The sequence below is a fragment of the Mustela nigripes genome, chromosome 5 (assembly GCF_022355385.1).
Source record: "Mustela nigripes isolate SB6536 chromosome 5, MUSNIG.SB6536, whole genome shotgun sequence".
In the NCBI taxonomy this organism is placed as follows: Eukaryota; Metazoa; Chordata; class Mammalia; order Carnivora; family Mustelidae; genus Mustela; species Mustela nigripes.
The window spans coordinates 70,120,313-70,140,422 of record NC_081561.1 but is presented as its reverse complement, the minus strand read 5'-3'; the positions used below and the strand labels follow the sequence as shown (position 1 = coordinate 70,140,422).

General features: G+C 34.4%; 1 pseudogene; it reads left to right on the top strand.

Moving 5' to 3' along the window:
* Nucleotides 1-328: 328 nt before the first annotated feature.
* LOC132018652 (tetraspanin-5-like) lies at nucleotides 329-19,270 on the top strand (annotated as a pseudogene).
* Nucleotides 19,271-20,110: the final 840 nt, after the last annotated feature.

Sequence of the window (20,110 nt, the reverse complement as noted above, 5' to 3'; positions counted from 1 at the left end):
TCACAGACCTGTACCCCTGGGGATAAAAATATATGTTTATAAAAAATAAAAAATTAAAAAAAAAAAAGAAATCTTGAAAAGAAATGAGTGGACATTGAGGATAGATGAGAAGCCAGGCCAAAAATTGGTAGCGAACATGGAACTACATCTATAGAAATTTCATAGGCCGGGAGCATTTTTTTTTAAATTCAGATTTTCAAAATGTGGCAAAGCTGCATGAGGCAAAATTGACCACTCTCCTGAAATGAGAAGAGATTTCCATTTGCAGCAACTATGGCCTCAACAGACTAAGAATGAACCTTGGGCAGTTATACAGGGTTGGGCCAACATGTGCAGCAACGGGACTCTGAAAACCTATGCACTATACACCTGTTTCCTGACACTCCTTCCCCTTGACTTTGCTAAGTCTTACCTTGACTTAGACAAGCACTTTTCTGAATATAAAGGACAAACCCCATTGAGGTGTAGAGACTACACCATGAAAGAGCCAGAGGTAAGATAAAATATATTTGTTCCTCTCCATGAGTTGAACAGAGAACTGACAATCTTGAGAACACAAACCTGGTCTATGAAATAGGGGATGTCAATGATGTAGAGAACAGTTTTCAGAATGAAGAGCAAAAGAACAAAATCATGGAAAAGGACAGAGAGCATATAATGGATAGAAAGAAAATGGTGATACACAGATCAAATAAACAGATCAAGTGATCATTCTTCCTCAACACTTTGGGTCTCAGAGGACTGTGAGAAGTGTATATAAAGATCAATCTCAAAATTTTCCTCCCTTCCCTGGTTGAGAATCATTGGCTTCCAGCCCAATTAACAAAGGGAGGATGACATGTTTCTCAGGTAAGGGATATTGAAGAATCCTAGAATTACAGCAGGAAGTTAGTGTGAGAAAAAAAAATTGTGAACCCGTTTCTGAGATTGAAATGAATTGAAGGAATTGACCTGGAAGTTAACAGAAGATAGCAAAAGGGGAGAGTGAAAAAAAGTGATAAATCCAGTGGGCATGAGCCTCAATTTCTGAAAGAGGCATTTTACAAATAGGTGAAAGATAAATGTTTTAGAAGCAGCAATACTTAATTACAAAAATAGTAACAGCTTTTGGTGTTTCAAAAAGACCTTCTAAAGACAAAAGATTTTTTTAGAAGGTGAAATATTTTGAAAACATGTTTGAGGAGAGACCTAGTTTTCAGTCAAAGCAGTAATTCAGAAACCTGTATGTACATTTAATCGTCTATGGAGAATTTAGTTTAGTTGCTTATATAGTCCTGATTTAGTTAATCTTTAGTTGGATTCAAGCACCAATATTTGAGAAACATTAATAAAAAGGGGGCAAAATGAAAGCAGACCCCACCTTGCAACAGGAGCTAAACTGGTAAAGAGGTAGGCTGGTGACTTCAGCTGAGACGATGAGCAAATGGGAACAGGCAGGGTTTCCATTAATACACTTGAAGGCCAAAGGGGGAAAGTAAAAACTAAAATAATAGAACATGACATTTGTTACAGGATTTGAAGAATGAAACATATGAAAGAAAATAAAATGCAAGATAAAATGTAGAAAAATTATCTTCTTGAAAATTCTCAAATACAGAAAAACATACAGCAAAAATCTTTCAACATCTGGGTCAGGCAAGACAAATTTTTATATCCTTATCACTGTAACATTCTCCCCCAAAGTTATTAAATATCTAATTAAGCAAATGGTTAAAATCTGGGTTTTTTTTCCCCACTCTTCTCCCTACCCCACCCCCTCATTTTCCCTGGTAGATAATTTATTAGTTACCAGCTCAAAGCTCAGCTTCACTTGAGAAACTATATCAAAAACCAAGGGAAATGCTATGAAATACACATTTTAAAAGCATGAAATACTTTGGAAAAGAAGAGATAAAAATCTGAATGAATTTGAATTTAGAATTATTTTTATCCTTTTTTTTAAATAAAGTATAATTACTGTACAATGTTATATTGGTGTCAGGTATACAACATAGTGATTCTACAAGTCTATGTAAGTCTATACGTTAATGCTATGCTCATTGCAAATTTAGCTAACTTAAAAATAGAGGTAGTTAAAACCACAAATTTTGATGATACTTAAAATTTAAAGTAAAAGCAACATGACATGGGAAAAAATTAAAGAGAAAATCAACTGCAGACATTAAATGAGTCTGCTAACATTCAGAGATTAGGCATTAAGGTCTGGAAAGCTTTGCAAGGATAATGTTATTTGCTTAAACTTTATGCTGGGTACCTGATAAATATAATCTTTGATGATTACTTATCCTGCTTTAGGTAGTGTCTTCAGTTCCATTTGTGCTGGGACTTTGGTTCACTCTAATGATGAATCATCTATATGTAAGCTTTTAATATGTAGTTTGTCCAGAGCCGCTGAGTTCCAGTTCATACTGCCTTGATGATTTACAAAATCTATTATTTAATGCTAATGTCATTGCCACATTTTCAGTGCTTTGTCTAAAAAACATAATGTCAACATGGAGAATGTCACTTCTTGTCAGCTATAGCTGCCCCAAGCAGCATAAGGCTTAGATCACAACCCCACCTTTTTTTTTTCTTTTTTTTTTTTCAGAAATAACAGAAACCAAAATGTTATTATCACACCAACAGAGATGAGTACGCAATATATCAAGGTGTTTGGACAAGAGGAGAGTGAAGAGTTATGGAGAAAATAAAAAAAAAAAAAATACTCCAGTGCTTCAGCTTTTTTTTTTTTTTCCTGTAAAGAACATAAAAATAGGGGCACCTGGGTGGCTCAGTGGGTTAAGCCTCTGCCTTCAGCTCAGGTCATGGTTTCAGGATCCTGGGACTGATTCCCACAACAGGCTCTCTGCTCAATAGGGAGGCTGCTTTCCTCCCTTTCTCTCTGCCTACTTGTGATCTCTGTCAGATAAATAAATAAAATACTTTTTTTAAAAAAGACCATAAAAATAAGTTACAAACAAATACAGCTGAAGGGAAAATGTATATTTGTTTATATCTTTATTAAATGTAGTATGCCAAGAGGATACCTGGGTCCTCAGTCAGTTAAGCATCTGACTCTTGGTTTCAGCTTAGGTCATGATCTTGAGGGGGTCACAGGATTGAGCCCCTTGTCGGGGTGTGTGCTTAGTGCAAAGTCTCCTTCAGATTCTTTCTCCCTTTCCCTTTGCCCCTCCCCATTCATGCTCTCTCTTTGTCTCTCTCAAATAAATAAATAAAATTTTTTTAAAAAATAAAAATAAAAAATAAATTTCAAGAAACTTTCTTTATACTTTTCATATTTGAAAATATAATTGTCCATTAAAAAGGAATTAATCAGGGGCGCCTGGGTGGCTCAGTGGGTTAAGCCACTGCCTTCGGCTCAGGTCATGATCTCGGGGTCCTGGGATCGAGTCCCGCATCGAGCTCTCTGCTCTGCAGGGAGCCTGCTTCCTCCTCTCTCTCTCTCTGCCTGACTCTATGCCTACTTGTGATCTTTCTCTGTCAAATAAATAAAAAAAATCTTAAAAAAAAAAAGGAATTAATCATATATTTCTTCTGATTGTTTGCCAGAACTCAGTTCTCAGTAGGAAAAACAAAACAAAACAAAAAAACCCAAGAAACAAAAACTCAGAGTCTAAACTATACTAAGTAAGACTTTCTCCTGAGTGATATGAGGATCACTAAATACTTACTATCAAAATACATGTAACAACTATAAATGGATCTTTAGGAAGGTCTCTTCTTTTTTATTCTGGAAGACATATAGAGTAGACTCAAGAGTCAGCCTACCAAGCATTAAATTCTGGTACCACGACTAGTTAGTATGAGACTTTGGTCAAGTTACATGAATTCTCATGTGCAAACTGGAAATAATAACAATATCTACCTCAAAGGGATATTAAAAGATTAAATGGAATAATACACTTAAATACTTATAATTATACCAGTCACAACATAAGTACCCAGGTATTATCATTGCCTGAATATAAGATCCAGCTCATAATAAACAGTTAATGTACAGTGAAGCCTTTTATTTTTTAAGATTTTGTTTATTTATTTGAGAAAGAAAGAAAGCATGCTTGTGCATACAAGCTAGGGGCAAAAGAAGATGGAGGGAGAGAATCTCAGGCAGACTTCCTGCTGAGCAAGGAGCCCTACTCAAGGCTCCATTTCATGACTCTGAGATCACTACCTGAGCCCAAACCCAGAGTCAGAAGCTTAACCGACTGCACCACTGAGGAGCCCCCGTGAAGATTTTCTTAAGCCACAGTGGTCATGCATTTATACTTGCAAGTTTAGTTTCTTAGCCCTGAACACTCTGTTCTAATCACTATTAAATAGTTACCATTAATTTAATCGATGATTTTAATTTTTATATTGCACAAGTACAATGTACAAGTATGTTGCCATTTAATTCAAATTTCAAATGGAATGTTCTTCTTTTAAGAAATAAATCAATGAATTAGGTAATCATTATAACCTATTATAAAATGAGTGATTACTATAATATGACTATACTTTCAAAGAATCAATCCCTCCAAGTTATATTCTGTTTGAAGTGCTTTGTCAGCCTTTCTTTCTTTCTTTCTTTTAATCTTTTAATTTACTAGGTCAAACTGACTTAATTGGTTGGAAAGCCATAAGGCTCCAAATTCAATGGCTAACTTAGTCAGAAGAGAGATTATCCTGGATGGCCATGATCTAATAGGGTAAACCATTAAAGGGGGCCGAAAAGAGCAATTCAAAGCAAGCGAAGTTCTCCTGAAAAATCAATGGCCCTAGAAAGTTGCCCCAGGCACAGTGGACCAACTTCTATTATCATCCAAAACTTATGTCTGACTAACTTTTAGCCTTAGTGACCACATCCTGTGAGAATCCAATCTCAATAGTCTTCCTATTACATTTTCCCCACAAGAATATGTGAAATTGAATGTAACCTCTAGCTTCCCAAACACCCCAAATCGACAGAGGTCCCTCTTCCCTGGTGAAGGTGGACATTTCTACCCTGTAGTCTCTCCATGCTGCAGCACTTTGCAAGAAATGACTGAAGTTGTGTCTTCCTCTCAGAACAGAAGTCTATTTTACAAATTTCTCTAAATGAATTGGTCTGACATTTCTAGAGCATACTCAAGTGGCTTTCACCAAAAATGTGTATCTCTCCCTGAAGTACTTTGAGTAAAAATAAAATTAATATGCATATATATGTAGACACATGTTTATGTGTATATGTTGAATATACATATAATAATTTAATACTATATGCCATATTAATATAGTTTGTATATATGTACATACTTATGTATGTGTTATACACAGATATATGTACACTATAAATATGTACATATATGTACACACACATATATACATAGTATATGCATACACGTACTATAACTATACATATACCTATACCTATACTTATATGTCTATACCTCTAGCTATATATATCTTCTGGCTGAAGGCTTGGACACTGCAGCAATGCTGACAAAAAGAAGCAAGAAAAAATTAGATTTTGTATATCCATGGACCATGGCCTTTCAAATTTCATATCTAGAATTTCACTTAGTTTCCTCGCCCTAATCTGCAGGCCTCAACCAGTCATGATTTCATATGTATATGTATAGAATAAGCCTCTCTCCTCACCCTTACTGACCTTCAAGCTTAAGTCCAGAATTTACCCACAGTAGACATAATCCTTTAAAATGAGACCCTGACAAGAAAGAACATTTTACACCATTATGTAAGATAATTCGCCTCCTCACTGGTTTAAATACTTCCATTTCACAAAATTTTTTTGGCTCTACTTCTACATAATCAAAAGGTCATTACAATATTTCTTCCCCCAAATAAACATTAACCTTCTCCAAAGATAAATCAGAAAACATCTGTAACCAATTTAAAATAATAATTTCACCCATTTTTACTCTTCTAGATTGCAAATATTGAAATATAATCCAATTGACAGCATCACATTAAAATTTTGATGTAGCTAAAGTGGTATTTGAACTCAAAACTTGAGACTAAAGTATTGCAAAAAAAATGCTTAATTGCAATGCATCATAATTCCACCATAACTATCATAGATAAAACAAATCTCCACTTATAGAGTATTGGTGTGTGTCTGCCTCTGTAATGTGGATTACTGAAGTAAGGCTCTGTGTCTAAGTAATTATGTTTAATGAGCTCAACGGGATTTGATATATAGCATCAGCTAACACCCAAAAGATTAGCAGAGGTTAGCAGTGAGGGTTATTAGTGGCTAAGCTAGTTTAGCGGATGTAACGGTTACAATTATGATTTCTTAGTTATCTTATTTGACCCCTCTGTCTTAAAATGTTTATCTCCCTTAGCATGATTCCCTATTTTTATGAACAATATTCCTTTGTCTCCTCATCCTCAGTTGTATGTTTATATTTATATTTTCTTCTCACTCTTTCTACTTTCTTTTACTTCCAAATTTTAGACAGTAATAGTAGCTTTTAGTGTTTATTATGATTGTACTATAAAATATTCTGTGGAATAGCACTGCCTGTCACCCAGATCTATTCACCCTCTAGCTGGGTACACATGGAAACATGATTGGATATGATAGGCTTCACTCTCCCTCCCAGTGATTATGGCTACAGGACAGGATCTCATCACTGAGATGTGAGCACAAGTATTACGTGCCACTTACCATCCACTTAAAGATGATCAATCGTTCAGGACTTGCTTCTCTCTTTTTTACCCTGATGGATAGAAATGATTTTTCCTGAGGCAATCTTGAAAGTCAAATATTAAGGACAGCAGAGACACGCTGCCATCCTGACTTCTTAAGAGCACACACACACATACTTGCCATAGACTATTAAAATGAGAGAGAAATAAACTACTATTTTTGTTGAGCCACTGCATTTTTGGATATTTTTACAACAGATTAACCTTCATCTTAAATAGTAATATATTTTTATTTAAATTCTTATTTTGAGGTAATTAAATACTTACAACGTAGTTCCAAAACAGTACAAGGAACTCTCATTTACTTTTCTCTTTAAAGGAAGAGAATATAAAAATTAAAGGTGATGTGTGATTATGTGACTTTTGGAATAAAGATAACCTACAAATCAAAGTGTGGACCCACACCAAGAGGAAGGCCTCCTCTCACATATATTAAAGTAAAATATTGAATGCTATTCCACAATGACTGGGAAAAAGACAAAGATGCCCTCTCTTACTAATGTATCCATATTATACTAGAGATACTAGCCATTAAAATAAAAAAAAGAAATAAAAGTTATTAAGATTTGAAAGAAAGAAGTATTAACACATGACATTTTTTTTACATTAAAATCTATGGAATATAGAAAACTACTAAGCCTATTATGTGAATTAAGCAAGGTCACAGAATACAAGAATAATAAATGAAACTTAACTCTATGTTTATATACAGGCAACAAAACTTTCAAAATAAAATTGTAAAAATTGGATCTGCGATAGTGTCAAAAACATGCTCAGCAATAAATTTGACAAAGGAGGTGCAATACCTTTATTCCAAACACTACAAAATTTTGCTGAAAGAAATTGAAGACAGAAATAAATGGGTAGGTATGTTAAGATGCCAATTCTAAAAAAAAAAAAAAATTATCTATAGTTTAAATGCAATCCCAGAAAACATTTTGAAGAAACTGATAAACTTTTCCAATATTTTTAAAATATAAATAATGTCAGAAGCCATCATAAAAAAAGAACAATATTGGAGAACTACTACTACTTTGTCTCAAGACTTAGAAACCGTAGAAATAAATCCATACAAGATCCTTACAAGATCTCTAGATTTTTTAAAAAAGCCAACAAAGTAATTAATTATCCAAAGTAATTTCAACAAATGGTACAAGAAAAACTATATCTCCATATAAAGAACATGAGCCTGGACACTTACCACACATCACACTGTTTTCTTAATTTACAACAGGCATTTTCAGCTTTCTGGATCAAGATACCAGTTTTCTCACCACCTGCCACTTTACCGTTAAATAAATGCCACTTATTTTAAATCTCAGTATGTCTACCTTGACATTAGGTAGGATTTCTGAAGAAGATGAAGAAGAAGAAGAGGAAGAAAAGGAAGGAAAAGGAGAAAGTAAATAATCACAAACCAGAAATTATGGAAGAAATATATTACTAAATAGTATATTAAAACTAACAAATATATTAAATGCACTTATTTTACATATGAAGTATTATTTCACATATAAGACTAGTACATAAGGTATTTCACACGCACTGTGAGAAGAGAATTCACACTTCTGAAAGATAATATTGAAGATAAATATAATTAAATTATTTGGATGAAGAATACATAAAATATATCTACAAAGTGATACAAAGTCATATTGATAGATTATAAAGAACATCAAAATAAGTTACTGATGGAAAAAATTGAACTTCATAATTAGGGAAATACAAGTTAAGAAAATAGTGAGAAATCAATTCATATCAATCAGTTATCAGATTAAAAACATCCATTAATATCCAACTATTTTTCATCATCTTCACCCTTGCCAAATGGGTCCAACACACTATTTGCTTTTATCTGCCCTCCTAAAAGGCATTTTTGGTCCATCCTTTCCCTCCTAGAATCGATTCTCATTATAGCACCCAGAGGTGTCTTTTTAAATGTCGAGTAAGATCATATCACTCCTGTGTTTAAAGTCCTGAAACATATCTCCATCCTATTCAGATGAATATACTAAAGTCCTTCAGATGATCCCTGAGATGCAAAGAACTCCCCTGGTGTTCTTCTGCTCTCAGAGAGAGACTCCCTGTCTCTCTCACAGCTGCATTGGCCTCCCTGCTTCCTCAAAAACCCAGGAGCATTGTCCTTCAGTGAATTTGCTGTTCCCTATATCTAGCATGTTTTTCTCTGATGTGACTAAATGGTGTGTCCCTAGGAAATCAAAGGTCTTTGCTTGTATTTTACTTTCTCAGAGATAATTTCCTCTAGCAGTTAATTTAAAAATGTAATCTCTCCATTCTTCTGGCATTCTTTATTGCTTCGTCTTGCCTTGTTTTTCTTCATGACTGATGAGCAGAGTACCATAAAAAAATTAAAAAGAGATAATTCTCAAGCTAAAATCAAATACATAAGAAATACAAATACAGAAGAAAACATAAAATAATGTCTTCATAAATCAGAAATTAACATTTTTGAGAAAGACACTGAAAACAATAACTATAAAATAAAAGTTGATAGATTTCACTACAATTTAAATCTCAGTTCATAAAAATTTATCAATTAATAAATAATTAAGTGACAAGCTGAGAGAAAGTATTCCAAAATATGTATCTGACAAAGGACTGAAACCTTTTGTAATTCCCACAATTGAACAATAAAATATACAAATGGACTGAGGATTGAGTATATGGCCAAGAATTGAGTATAAAAAGTGCTAAAATCATTATTTATTGGAAAATGAAAATTATAATCACTATTAGATGCCATTACATGCCTACCAGAATACCCAAAGTTAAGGAAAAAAAAACAAAACAAGAAAAACAAAAAACAAAAACTTACAAAAATACCAGTGAGATTGTGGAGCAATTAGAACTCACATACATTGTTGGTAGGAAGGTAAAAAGGCATAAATACCTTAGAAAGAAGTCTGCCAGTGTCTTGTAAAACTAAATATACCCTTGTCATGTGACAAATAATTCCTCTTTGTAGGTATTTTTCCAATAAAAATAAGAACACATATTCACAGAAAGACTTGTACAAAATGTTCAAAGAAACTATATTCACCAATATTTCTAATTTTAAATAGTCAAAGTATCTATAAACAAAACAGATAAACTCTGATATATTCATGCAACAGGGTAGCTCTCACCAACAGAGACAAATGGATTCTTAGTACACCAATATGGATGAATTTCAAAAGAAATGAAAGAAGCTTGACATAATCAAGTACATGCTACATTATTGCATTTATTTGAAATTATAGAACAGACAAAGGAACCTACTGTGAAAACAAAACAGAACAATGATTGCTTCTAAGAGTATTTGGAGTGGAAATATATGAGAAGAGAGGACAAGGAAATCTTCTGTGGTAGTAGGCATGTTCTACAGCTTCATGGGGATTTGCATTACACTGATATATGCATTTACCAAAATTCAGTGAATGTAAAGTTAATATTTATGCATTTGCTTATATATAAATGTTGCTCAAAATAAAAAATACTGTAAACAAATATTGAATTCCAGTTAATGATATCTACCCCAAAGTATATATTAGCAAGTATCTTGATGTCTTAAATTTGTTCTGAAAGGAACCTAAATAATAGTTTGATTTGTAGGTGGATAGAGACTTGACTAAATGGATAGATTTGTAACGAAAGGAGAACAGTAGAATGTTGATTGTAGAATCTTGTTTACAGACATACGAATGCTCACTGTAAAATCCTTTCCCTTGCTGTATATTTGAAAGTTTTCATAATAAAATATTGGAAAATATATGGAACATTGAAATTTTCTTTGTAGATTCCCTTTTTTTATTTTAATTTTTTTAATTTTTTATTTTTTATAAACATATAATAGATTCCCTTTTGACATTTTATATTCAACCCTCCCTTCCCTGTTCCAAGAAACCAATGATCCAATTTTCTTACAGTAACTTAGTTTGGCATAATTTAAACCTTTGTATAAATGGAATCATACATTATGCATTTTATTGTGTCTGGCTTTCTTTACTCAATATGTTGATTTTCATAGGTAGGTAATATTCCACTTTACAAATATATCACAAGATTATCCATTACCTTATAGATGGTCAACTGCATTATTCCAGTTTCTTATTGTTATGAATAAGTTCTATCAGAGTAATGACTCTCCAGAGTTCTAATATGCAGACAGAATTGAGAACCACTGGACAAGATAGGTATTAAAATCCTTTTCCATTAGAAAACTTAGTGTTATGGCTATCTAGGGAAAGATTCAAGGAAAATAGCACAGTTTCAGCCTTACTTCTGTGACACAGATGTTTCACAATCAATTAATATCTATCTAATTGGTGTATGCTGTCTAATTAGAACTAATTAAATTAAGCAAATAAACAGGCTCAAAGGCCCATATGTGTCAGATTTTAATAGATTCTTAAAACATAGTTGCTTAAAGTGAATGTGAAAAAAATTATGCCTTGTGTAAGACAAACCACATGAGCTTAACACTATAAATGTGTCTCAAATGGTCATAAACTTGTTTTTATGCAATAGTTAGGAATGCAGTCTACACAAAACACTGAGATAATTATGGGCAGTATAGTCGAAAAATGTTGGTTGGGAAAGCTAATCTTTAGTTTCTCAGTTCTAACCAGTTGTATTATTTAAATAGAAATGATAAACAAAACAAAACAAAGTCCTCTATCATGAGTTTGAAAACACTATTCAGGTAAAAGCCTTACAAAAGCAGTCCTTATATGAGATATTCTGTCAGTGAATCTCTGAAATTTCAATGACTGCTTTCTTTTTATCATATCAGAAAAATGAGTAACACTTGGAAGCACAAAATAAATTTGTCACTATAAAAGATTTATTCTTTTTTTTAAAAAAAGACCTAGAGAGACACTAAAGAATCTGAGTGAATCTTAGAAATATAATAGTAAGTGAAAAAGACATTCTCCTGAAGATTACATATAGTGCAATCATCGTTTTTAAAAATTAAAAACAACTGACCAAAAATATACTTTTAAGAAATGCATATAGATAATATACATTATATATATATGGACATATTATATTATATATGGAAATATATGTTATAAATATGATATATTATATATTATAAATTTGTTATATATATTCCATATATATATGGAAATATATTTTATATTATGGAAAGCTGAGTATTTATAGTTTTTGTGGGGTTTTTTGTTGTTCTATTTTCACCCTTTATTGGAAGTGCAGGGTAATATTACACTTCTGTATCATTAAATGAACAAATGTGGGGATAACAGTATTGATAACAAGCATGACCTAAATTCTGGGAACAAGTGGTTTTTCAGTTTGGGAGTGGAGAGAGCAGATTCAAAATATTCTTCAAAGAAAACTACATTACTCAGAGAGTCACCAAAAGATTCTGGCTTCAACTCACTAATGGCTGGAAGGAGTGTCAGTCCTGGTCAGCCATCCATGATCTTCATCACGACAAATCGGAATCTCCAATTCTTCAAACTAATTGTAGGTATAAGAGACACTAACCGAAGACTGACTTATAAAATGATCAGGCTGATTGCTAAAGTATCCTTCATTCACAAATTGGCAAAATCTTCAGAGTGACTTTGCAGCAATTATGTTATAGTACATGGAGGCGGGTAAGTCCTGCCAGAGAACCTCATGCTACCCCTGCAAGTGCTCCAGGCTTGAGTAGTTGGCGGCAAATGAATAGGAGAGAGGAAGCAAATATGTGCTAGACAGAGATCATTGTCATGATATGGTTTTATTTAGGGGAGATGCTTCATTAGTGTTCAGTACATTACTCACAATAACCAAATAAAGAAATAAATTCCCAGTTAAATAAAAGCAGACAAGGCATGGACCAATGAGGAGAGTGTGCCATGAACCAAAAATTACAAATTAGCCAAGTAAGTACAACTAAACTTTTCAAAAAGTAAAAACTATAATTCTTTCACAGTAGAATTCCTGATCAATGAGAGACCATAAAATCCACATAGAACTTTTGAATGGGGAAAAAAGAAGTCCCAACTCATAATTCTGAAACATGATTTTCATATGCTGAGGTTTCATATGCTGCAGTTTTTTTAGAACCTCTACAACTCTGAAAGAACCCAACTATTCCCTGTTTAGATTATAAAGAAAAGGAGATCCTTTTCTTTATAAGTCAAAGCCTGTGGGGGCACATGGGTGGCTCAGTTTGTTAAGCCGTTAAGTGACTTAGCTGAGGTCATGAACTCAGAGCTCCAGGATCAAGGCCCACATTGGGCTCCTTGCTCAGCAGGGAGTCAGCTTCTCCCTCTTCCTTTGCCCTTCCAACCTCACCCATGCTCTCTCTCTCAAATAAATCAAATCGTAAAAAAAAAAAATAAAATAAAAAGTCAAACTTGCCCAACATACAATAAGACCTCAAACATAAATACCTATTAATACAGAGAAACCATCTGTTTAAAAGATAGGTGAAAGACCAATATCTCAAAAGAAAAATGGGGAAGAAACATAAATAAGCACATCATGGGATAAGAAATGTGATTAGCACACAAGAAAAAAATGTTAACTATTTATGGTGGTGGATGTTAACTAAATTTGCTATGGTGATCATTTCACAATATATACAAATATTGAATCATTATGTTGTATACCTGAAACCAAGAGAATTTTATTTATTTATTTATTTATTTATTTTTAAAAATATTTTATTTATTTATTTGACAGACAGAGATCACAAGTGGAGAGGCAGTAAAAGAGAAAGGAGGAAGCAGGCTCCCTGCTGAGCAGAAAGTCCGATGCAGGGCTCGATCCCAGGACACTGGGATCATGACCTGAGCCAAAGGCAGAGGCTCTAACCCACTGAGCCACCCAGGCGCCCCAACCAAGAGAATTTTATATGTCAATTATACCGCAATAAAAAAGAAATATGATTATCAAATAAACATAATGAAAAATAGTCTCATTCATAATAGTTGTTTTAAAAATAAATAAAAATAACAATAAGATTTAATTGTTCATGACTCAGATCTGAAAAGATTTAAAAGGCTGAGAATACCCCTTACTGAAGCCACAAAATACTTCATTCTTTTTTTTTTTTTAATTTATTTATTTATTTATTTATTTTTTTAAATTTTTTATTTTTGATAAACATATATTTTTATCCCCAGGGGTACAGGTCTGTGAATCACCAGGTTTACACACTTCACAGCACTCACCAAATCACATACCCTCCCCAATGTCCATAATCCCACCCCCTTCTCCCAAACCCCCTGCCCCCGGCAACCCTCAGTTTGTTTTGTGAGATTAAGAGTCACTTATGGTTTGTCTCCCTCCCAATCCCATCTTGTTTCATTTATTCTTCTTCTACCCACTTAAGCCTCCATGTTGTATCACCACTTCCTCATATCAGGGAGATCATATGATAGTTGTCTTTCTCTGCTTGATGAGAGTTAAATAAAAGTTGCCTTTCTGGAAGACAACTGAAGGATATGTAAACAAAAATGCATATATCATTTGGAAAAAGTAAAACCCTGCTATTTCAGTGGGATTATTTGTATTTTGAGGATGCTAATATGTTACCGTGCATATTTCCCCCTTATATGCATAGCTTATATGATAATATTTGATTATTAAGATAAGAATTTAGAAAATAATCTAAAGTAAAGGCTGCATCTTATGAACATGTTTAACTTACCAATAATACACTATGAATCGCTGAATTAAAGTGTGAGTGGACCTGAAAAACAGGCAAATGTGGTTCAAGGAAAGGCCATAGCCTCTTTTTATCCTTAAGCCAGTGGGATTCAATCAAGTATGAACCATTTTTGCACATTACTAAATGCAGCCACCAGAGAATATTAGTTGTAAGATTTTTAGCAATAGAAAACAGCTAAATGAAAATATGCCATCACTGCTACTAGCTTAAATGACTACTTACAATTTGGAGGTCATGAAACAATCATCCTGTAAGAGTAGTCCCTCATGATTTCCTATTTCTTATGACTTAAAGATAAATTCTTTTTCTTTGATAGGAGCAAGATCCAAAGTAGATTAATATTTTTTGCCAAACTTCAAAGAGGGGAAGGTATTCTGATTCAATCTATATGAAATTCGACCAGTTTAGTAAATATAAATAAATAAGATCAGTTGAGCCCAAACTCTTACCACAGTGATTCTGACTGCAATTCGAACAGAAAATAACTAGCCAGCCCCTGGTTTTTAACTTTTTCCCCAACACAAGAGCACTGCCCAAATTCTCTAATTCATTTTCAATTTCATAAAAATCAAATGGCTGAATGATCCAGTTTAGAGATGTCAGTCCCCAGGTAAAACAGGGTCTTTGAAGAGGGAAAAAAAAGAATATATATATATATACATATATATATTTTTTTTTTTCTGCTGAAGTCACTAGCATGTATGTGGAGTGAGAGTTAAAAACTTTAGGAAATATTAACAAAGTTCTCCTCTAAAGAGACATGTAGAATAAGGACAAACTCTCAAGAGATAGAGGGAATAAAAACAATACAAAAACAGCAACATCTGTATTACACTTTGAAGTTAACATAATTTTTCAGACATTATTTTGGCCCATTCTTACAGCAAGCTTGTGAAGTGCATATTCGGAAGCTCAGGCTACCCTTGAGATCACTGAGAGACATGGAAGCTATCTTGCCCGAGGCAACAGATGTGCCTAGAGGGAAAGAGCCAACCCCAAGCACTCATTTTTCATTTGCTCTGTTAGGCTGGGTTCTCATAAGTCTCATGGTACAGCCAGGATTTTACTACTTCTTATGTAAGAAAGCTTCCTTTCTCTTTTGTAATGACTTCACAGACCACATACAGCAACAATGCTCTTGGATCTATTTGATGCCGGCTCTCTACTAAGATTTTAGCTATTTGCTATCCTAGGAGAGGATTCTTTTTTTTATTCTCATTACTCCCGGCTGTTAGGATCCCATTGGATTCACTCCCAGTCCTATTTTATCACCTCTATTGCCCCAGCCACTATAAGCTGTTCTGGCTAAGGGTTATCTAACCTGCACGACTGCCCCAACGCATCCCACCCACTGTTAGAATGCTTAACTACTAACAACACAGATAAAGTGTGAGCTGCTCATGCTCTCTCTTAGACATCTTCATTCTATAGTCATCTTCAAAGGATTCATACCCAAAGCCAGGAACATACATTTGTCTGTCCCAGACTTACCATTCCCTGGTTTATACAGGATTCTATTCACTTGTTGCTACAATTACAGCTAGTTTTGTGATTGGATAATAAAGAAGTTAATATTTGTCGAATGCTGACAATGTACCAGGCATTGTATTCTTCATATGTGTTTCCTATTCCATACACACAGAATCCTATCACTAGTATTATCTCCATTTTATAGATGAGAGAACAGAGGCAAAAGAAGCTTGAATTCCTTGACAAAAGAGAACAGGTAAAACCAGGATTTCAACCCAGGCATCCTGAGTTCCAAGTTTCCTAAGCTGGTAAACTCTACATTCTGCTCCACAGAGCTGAAACTGATTTTGACAAAAGTCATCACCAGTAAAGCTGTTTTTCTAAGTGAAGAGTACTCACATCTCCAACAATAATTAGAAATCTTAGACTGAGTTTTGAATGAGACAGAGTCTAAAGGTTGAATCAGGGGAAAAAAGAAAAAAAAAAAAAAAAACACCACCACATAACTATGTGCCATAGTTGATTGTTCTTCCCTCTGGCCAGTTCAAAGCAAAAACCAAACTCAGCAGGATCTATCTGTTCTCCTTTGATTGTGATGGCCTTTCACTCATCCAGAGATTAGGAGTGATAGCAACACAATAGCACCCTGTATGTCACCTTCTACCTCCCTGCTCCAATCCACATCCTTCTTTTTTTTTTTTTTTATAAGACTTTATTTATTTATTTGACAGACAGAGATCACAAGTAGGCGGAGAGGCAGGCAGGGGGGGGGGAAGTAGGGTCCTGGCTAAGCAGAGAGTCCTATGCAGGGCTTGATCCCAGGACCCTGGGACCATGACCTGAGCTGAAGGCGGAGACTTTAACCCACTGAGCCACCCAGGTGCCCCCACATCCTTCTTATCACTGCCTTTCCATCCTCCAAATTCAGCCCAAGTGTCACTGTACCCAGGAAGCCTTGCCTGAGCCCATGCACCTGCCTAAACTCCTTTTCCATATGAGACCATGACCCCCATATTTGAGCACAGTTTATTCCACCTTGCTCTGAAATTATCAACATGCCTCTCTGGCCTGAAATTGGGAGCTAATTAGAATACTGCTCTGCTTGAGAATGTCACAGCACATAGCATCTAGCACTTTTAGGAACGTAAATAACCATTATGGTGATGGATGTTAACTAGACTTATTATGTGTTCATTTTGCAATGTATGCAAACATTGAATCATTATGTTGTACATCCGAAACTAATATGTTATGTGCCACTTACATCTCAAAAAATGTATGCTTTACATAAAAATCCCTTCAAACTTCTGAATTTATATAGTAAGGAAGAGGTGATTATATTTATTTGGTATAATAACCTCTGTGAAACCAGAAATATAAAACCCTACAACTAATAAATTCATAGTTATAATGATAGATTTTAATCATAGAAAAATTATACACCATTTCCAATCCTCAATTTTCTCATCTGTAAAATGTGATAATTCATGGGATTCTCAGAGGACTGAATGAGTTCCTTGTAAAATTGTGTAACATAATAAGCATTTAAATATTATTATTAAAACTGATGAGGTTATAATTTGCTTTTGAAAATGAGGCAAAGAGCGCTTTTTCTGGCTGTGGTTTGGCAAGGCAACAGTGGAAAAGATGAAGTAAATCACACTTTCTTCAATGTTTTCCTCTATTCATTCTAAAACCAAGCCAAAATAAGCCAAGAGGAATCATGGAGAAAAGAAGTAGGAAAGATGAAGGGGAAAAAATGACACAAAGATCTCTGTTCTGTTAAAGAAGAGTGGGTTTTCCTTATTCTTTAATAAATATTTTATTCTCTTATTCAAGTTTGATATACTGCTGCAGTTTTCTAATCTTAAGATTGAGCCTGAACACTGAAAGAATCTGATTTGCAATACTTCAAGTATATCTTTCCCCTTCTGTGACCATTAGCTACACATTTTGCAATGACTTACAAAGACAAGCTATTTCACAATCATTTTGATGTGTTGCCACTGCAACACAATTTGAATTACCAGAGGGGATCTCAAATGTTCCCTGAGTCATAGAAGGTATTTAGGGATGGAACTTTCCCACAAACGAAAGAAGCTATGTTATATAATAAATCACTGTGTTGAATTATGAGGGAACCAGAGATTAGCAGTCATATGAAATAATGTATCTATGAAATTGGTCCTAACTTGAAATTCAATAATCTTATCACAAATATGATCAATTACAGGCAATTAATTTATTACATGACAATTTTGACTTTCATTAGTTGAGGGTTGTTTTTTCTCTTCTATCAAAATAAAATATAAAGATATAAAATATCTTTTATATTGCTTATATATAAATATATAAATATAAATATAAGTTATATATATTAAATATATATTTAAATATATATCAAATGTATATTATATATTAAATATATAAATATAAGTATAAATTGTGTAGTGCTAATTTCTTTTATCACCAACAATAAGGGTTTCCTCTATAGAAGATCACAAAAAAAGTGCAATATACATTCCAATGTCATTCTTCAGAGAAAGAAAGCTGGACCCCAAATAAGCAGGAGCCATGCCAGACATAATAAAGATTGGTCTGGATCCAGGTGCTCTGGATGAAACACAGAAGACCCCTGTGGCTGCAGACTCAAGAATGAGCCAAAGAACTTCACTTTCCCACACACAAAAGCAAAAATTCTGATTTTCACACGATTAGAAAGGAGTACTCAAACTAGTGGCAAAAAATTCTCTGGATCAAAGACCAGCTGTATTTCTTTATAAACAGCATCAGAGCATACAAAGATGACATAGATTTGCAGAACTGCATAGACTTCAGAAATAGCAGCAGTTCCATGAGGCTTCTGTAGTTGATGATTGGAACCTAAATATTTCCTTCAAATGCACAGATTTCAGGGCACCTGTGTGGCTCAGTGGGTTAAAGCCTCTGCCTTCGGCTCAGGTCATGATCCCAGAATCCTGGGATTAAGCCCCACTCAGCAGGGAGCCTGCTTCCCTTCCTCTCTTTGCCTGCCTCTCTGCCTACTTGTTATCTATCTGTCAAATAAATAAATAAATAATATATTTTTTTAAATGCACAGATTCAACATGAGTCAAAGTAATGCGGGATGCCATTCTCCTATTGTACTAAAGATCCTGCAGAAAATGTCATCAACACTCAGTGTGGCTATGATGTCAGGCAAAAACCAGAAGTTGACCAGCAGATGGTAAACTGCAGAAAAGGCTGTGTGCCCCAGTTTGACAACTGGCTTGCAGGACAATTTAACCATCATGGCTGGTACTTTCATAGGCATTGCATTGCTACAGATGTTGGGTATATGCCTGGCACAGAATTTGGATCATGGTTATTGAAGCTGTCAGGGCTAGCTGGCAGAGCCTCTGTACGCTGCTATAAGACACAGGAAAGACTCAGCTTTTTTGACCTTCCAGTGTGCCTAACCAAATCCACTATACAGACCCTAATCACCGAGACATCCTACAATCCAACCCAATGGAGCTGCCAAGAACTTGGTTTGGGGGTACAACTGGGAAACTCTACTCACTGACAGAATTAAAAAGATAGCCAGTGTCGAGGGAAAAAGAAACCCCGCAGAACCCATTTGGTTCTGCAAGAGATAGAAGAGTCAGTTAAACATGATATCCCACAGAAACTCTATAACTATAGGAAGTAGTCTGTCCCAAGGCAGAAGGTACAGGGGACAGGAGAGATAAGAAACTTTGCATTAGGAATAACCTGTAGCTGCCTACTTTTATTGGCTGCATTAAAATTTAAGTTTAATGAACCCAAACATAACATCCTGCTAGCTAATATGGTCCCGGCTTCTCTCTTACAGTGAACTCACCAAATTAAAAAATTAAAAAAAATTTTTTTTCAAAAATATGATCCTACCCAAGCTATGAGAAGTGTTTGATACATCTGTACTCACTGATCCAGAGAGAACTTCCTCCTTGAAACACTATTTTCACTTGACCTTCAAGATAATATCTTCTGGTATCTTCCTTAGTCGCTGGTTGCTCTTTCTTAGTTTTCTTGGTTGCAATGTTCAGGAGTTGAACCTGTAGATATCTTTTCAACTCCAGTGACACTCAACTACATTCTATTTTCCACTCTTTTTTTTATTTTTTATTTTTTATTTTTTTTTAAGATTTTATTTATTTATTTGACAGAGAGAGAGATCACAAGTAGGCAGAGAGTCAGGCAGAGAGAGAGAGAGAGAGAGAGAAGCAGGCTCCC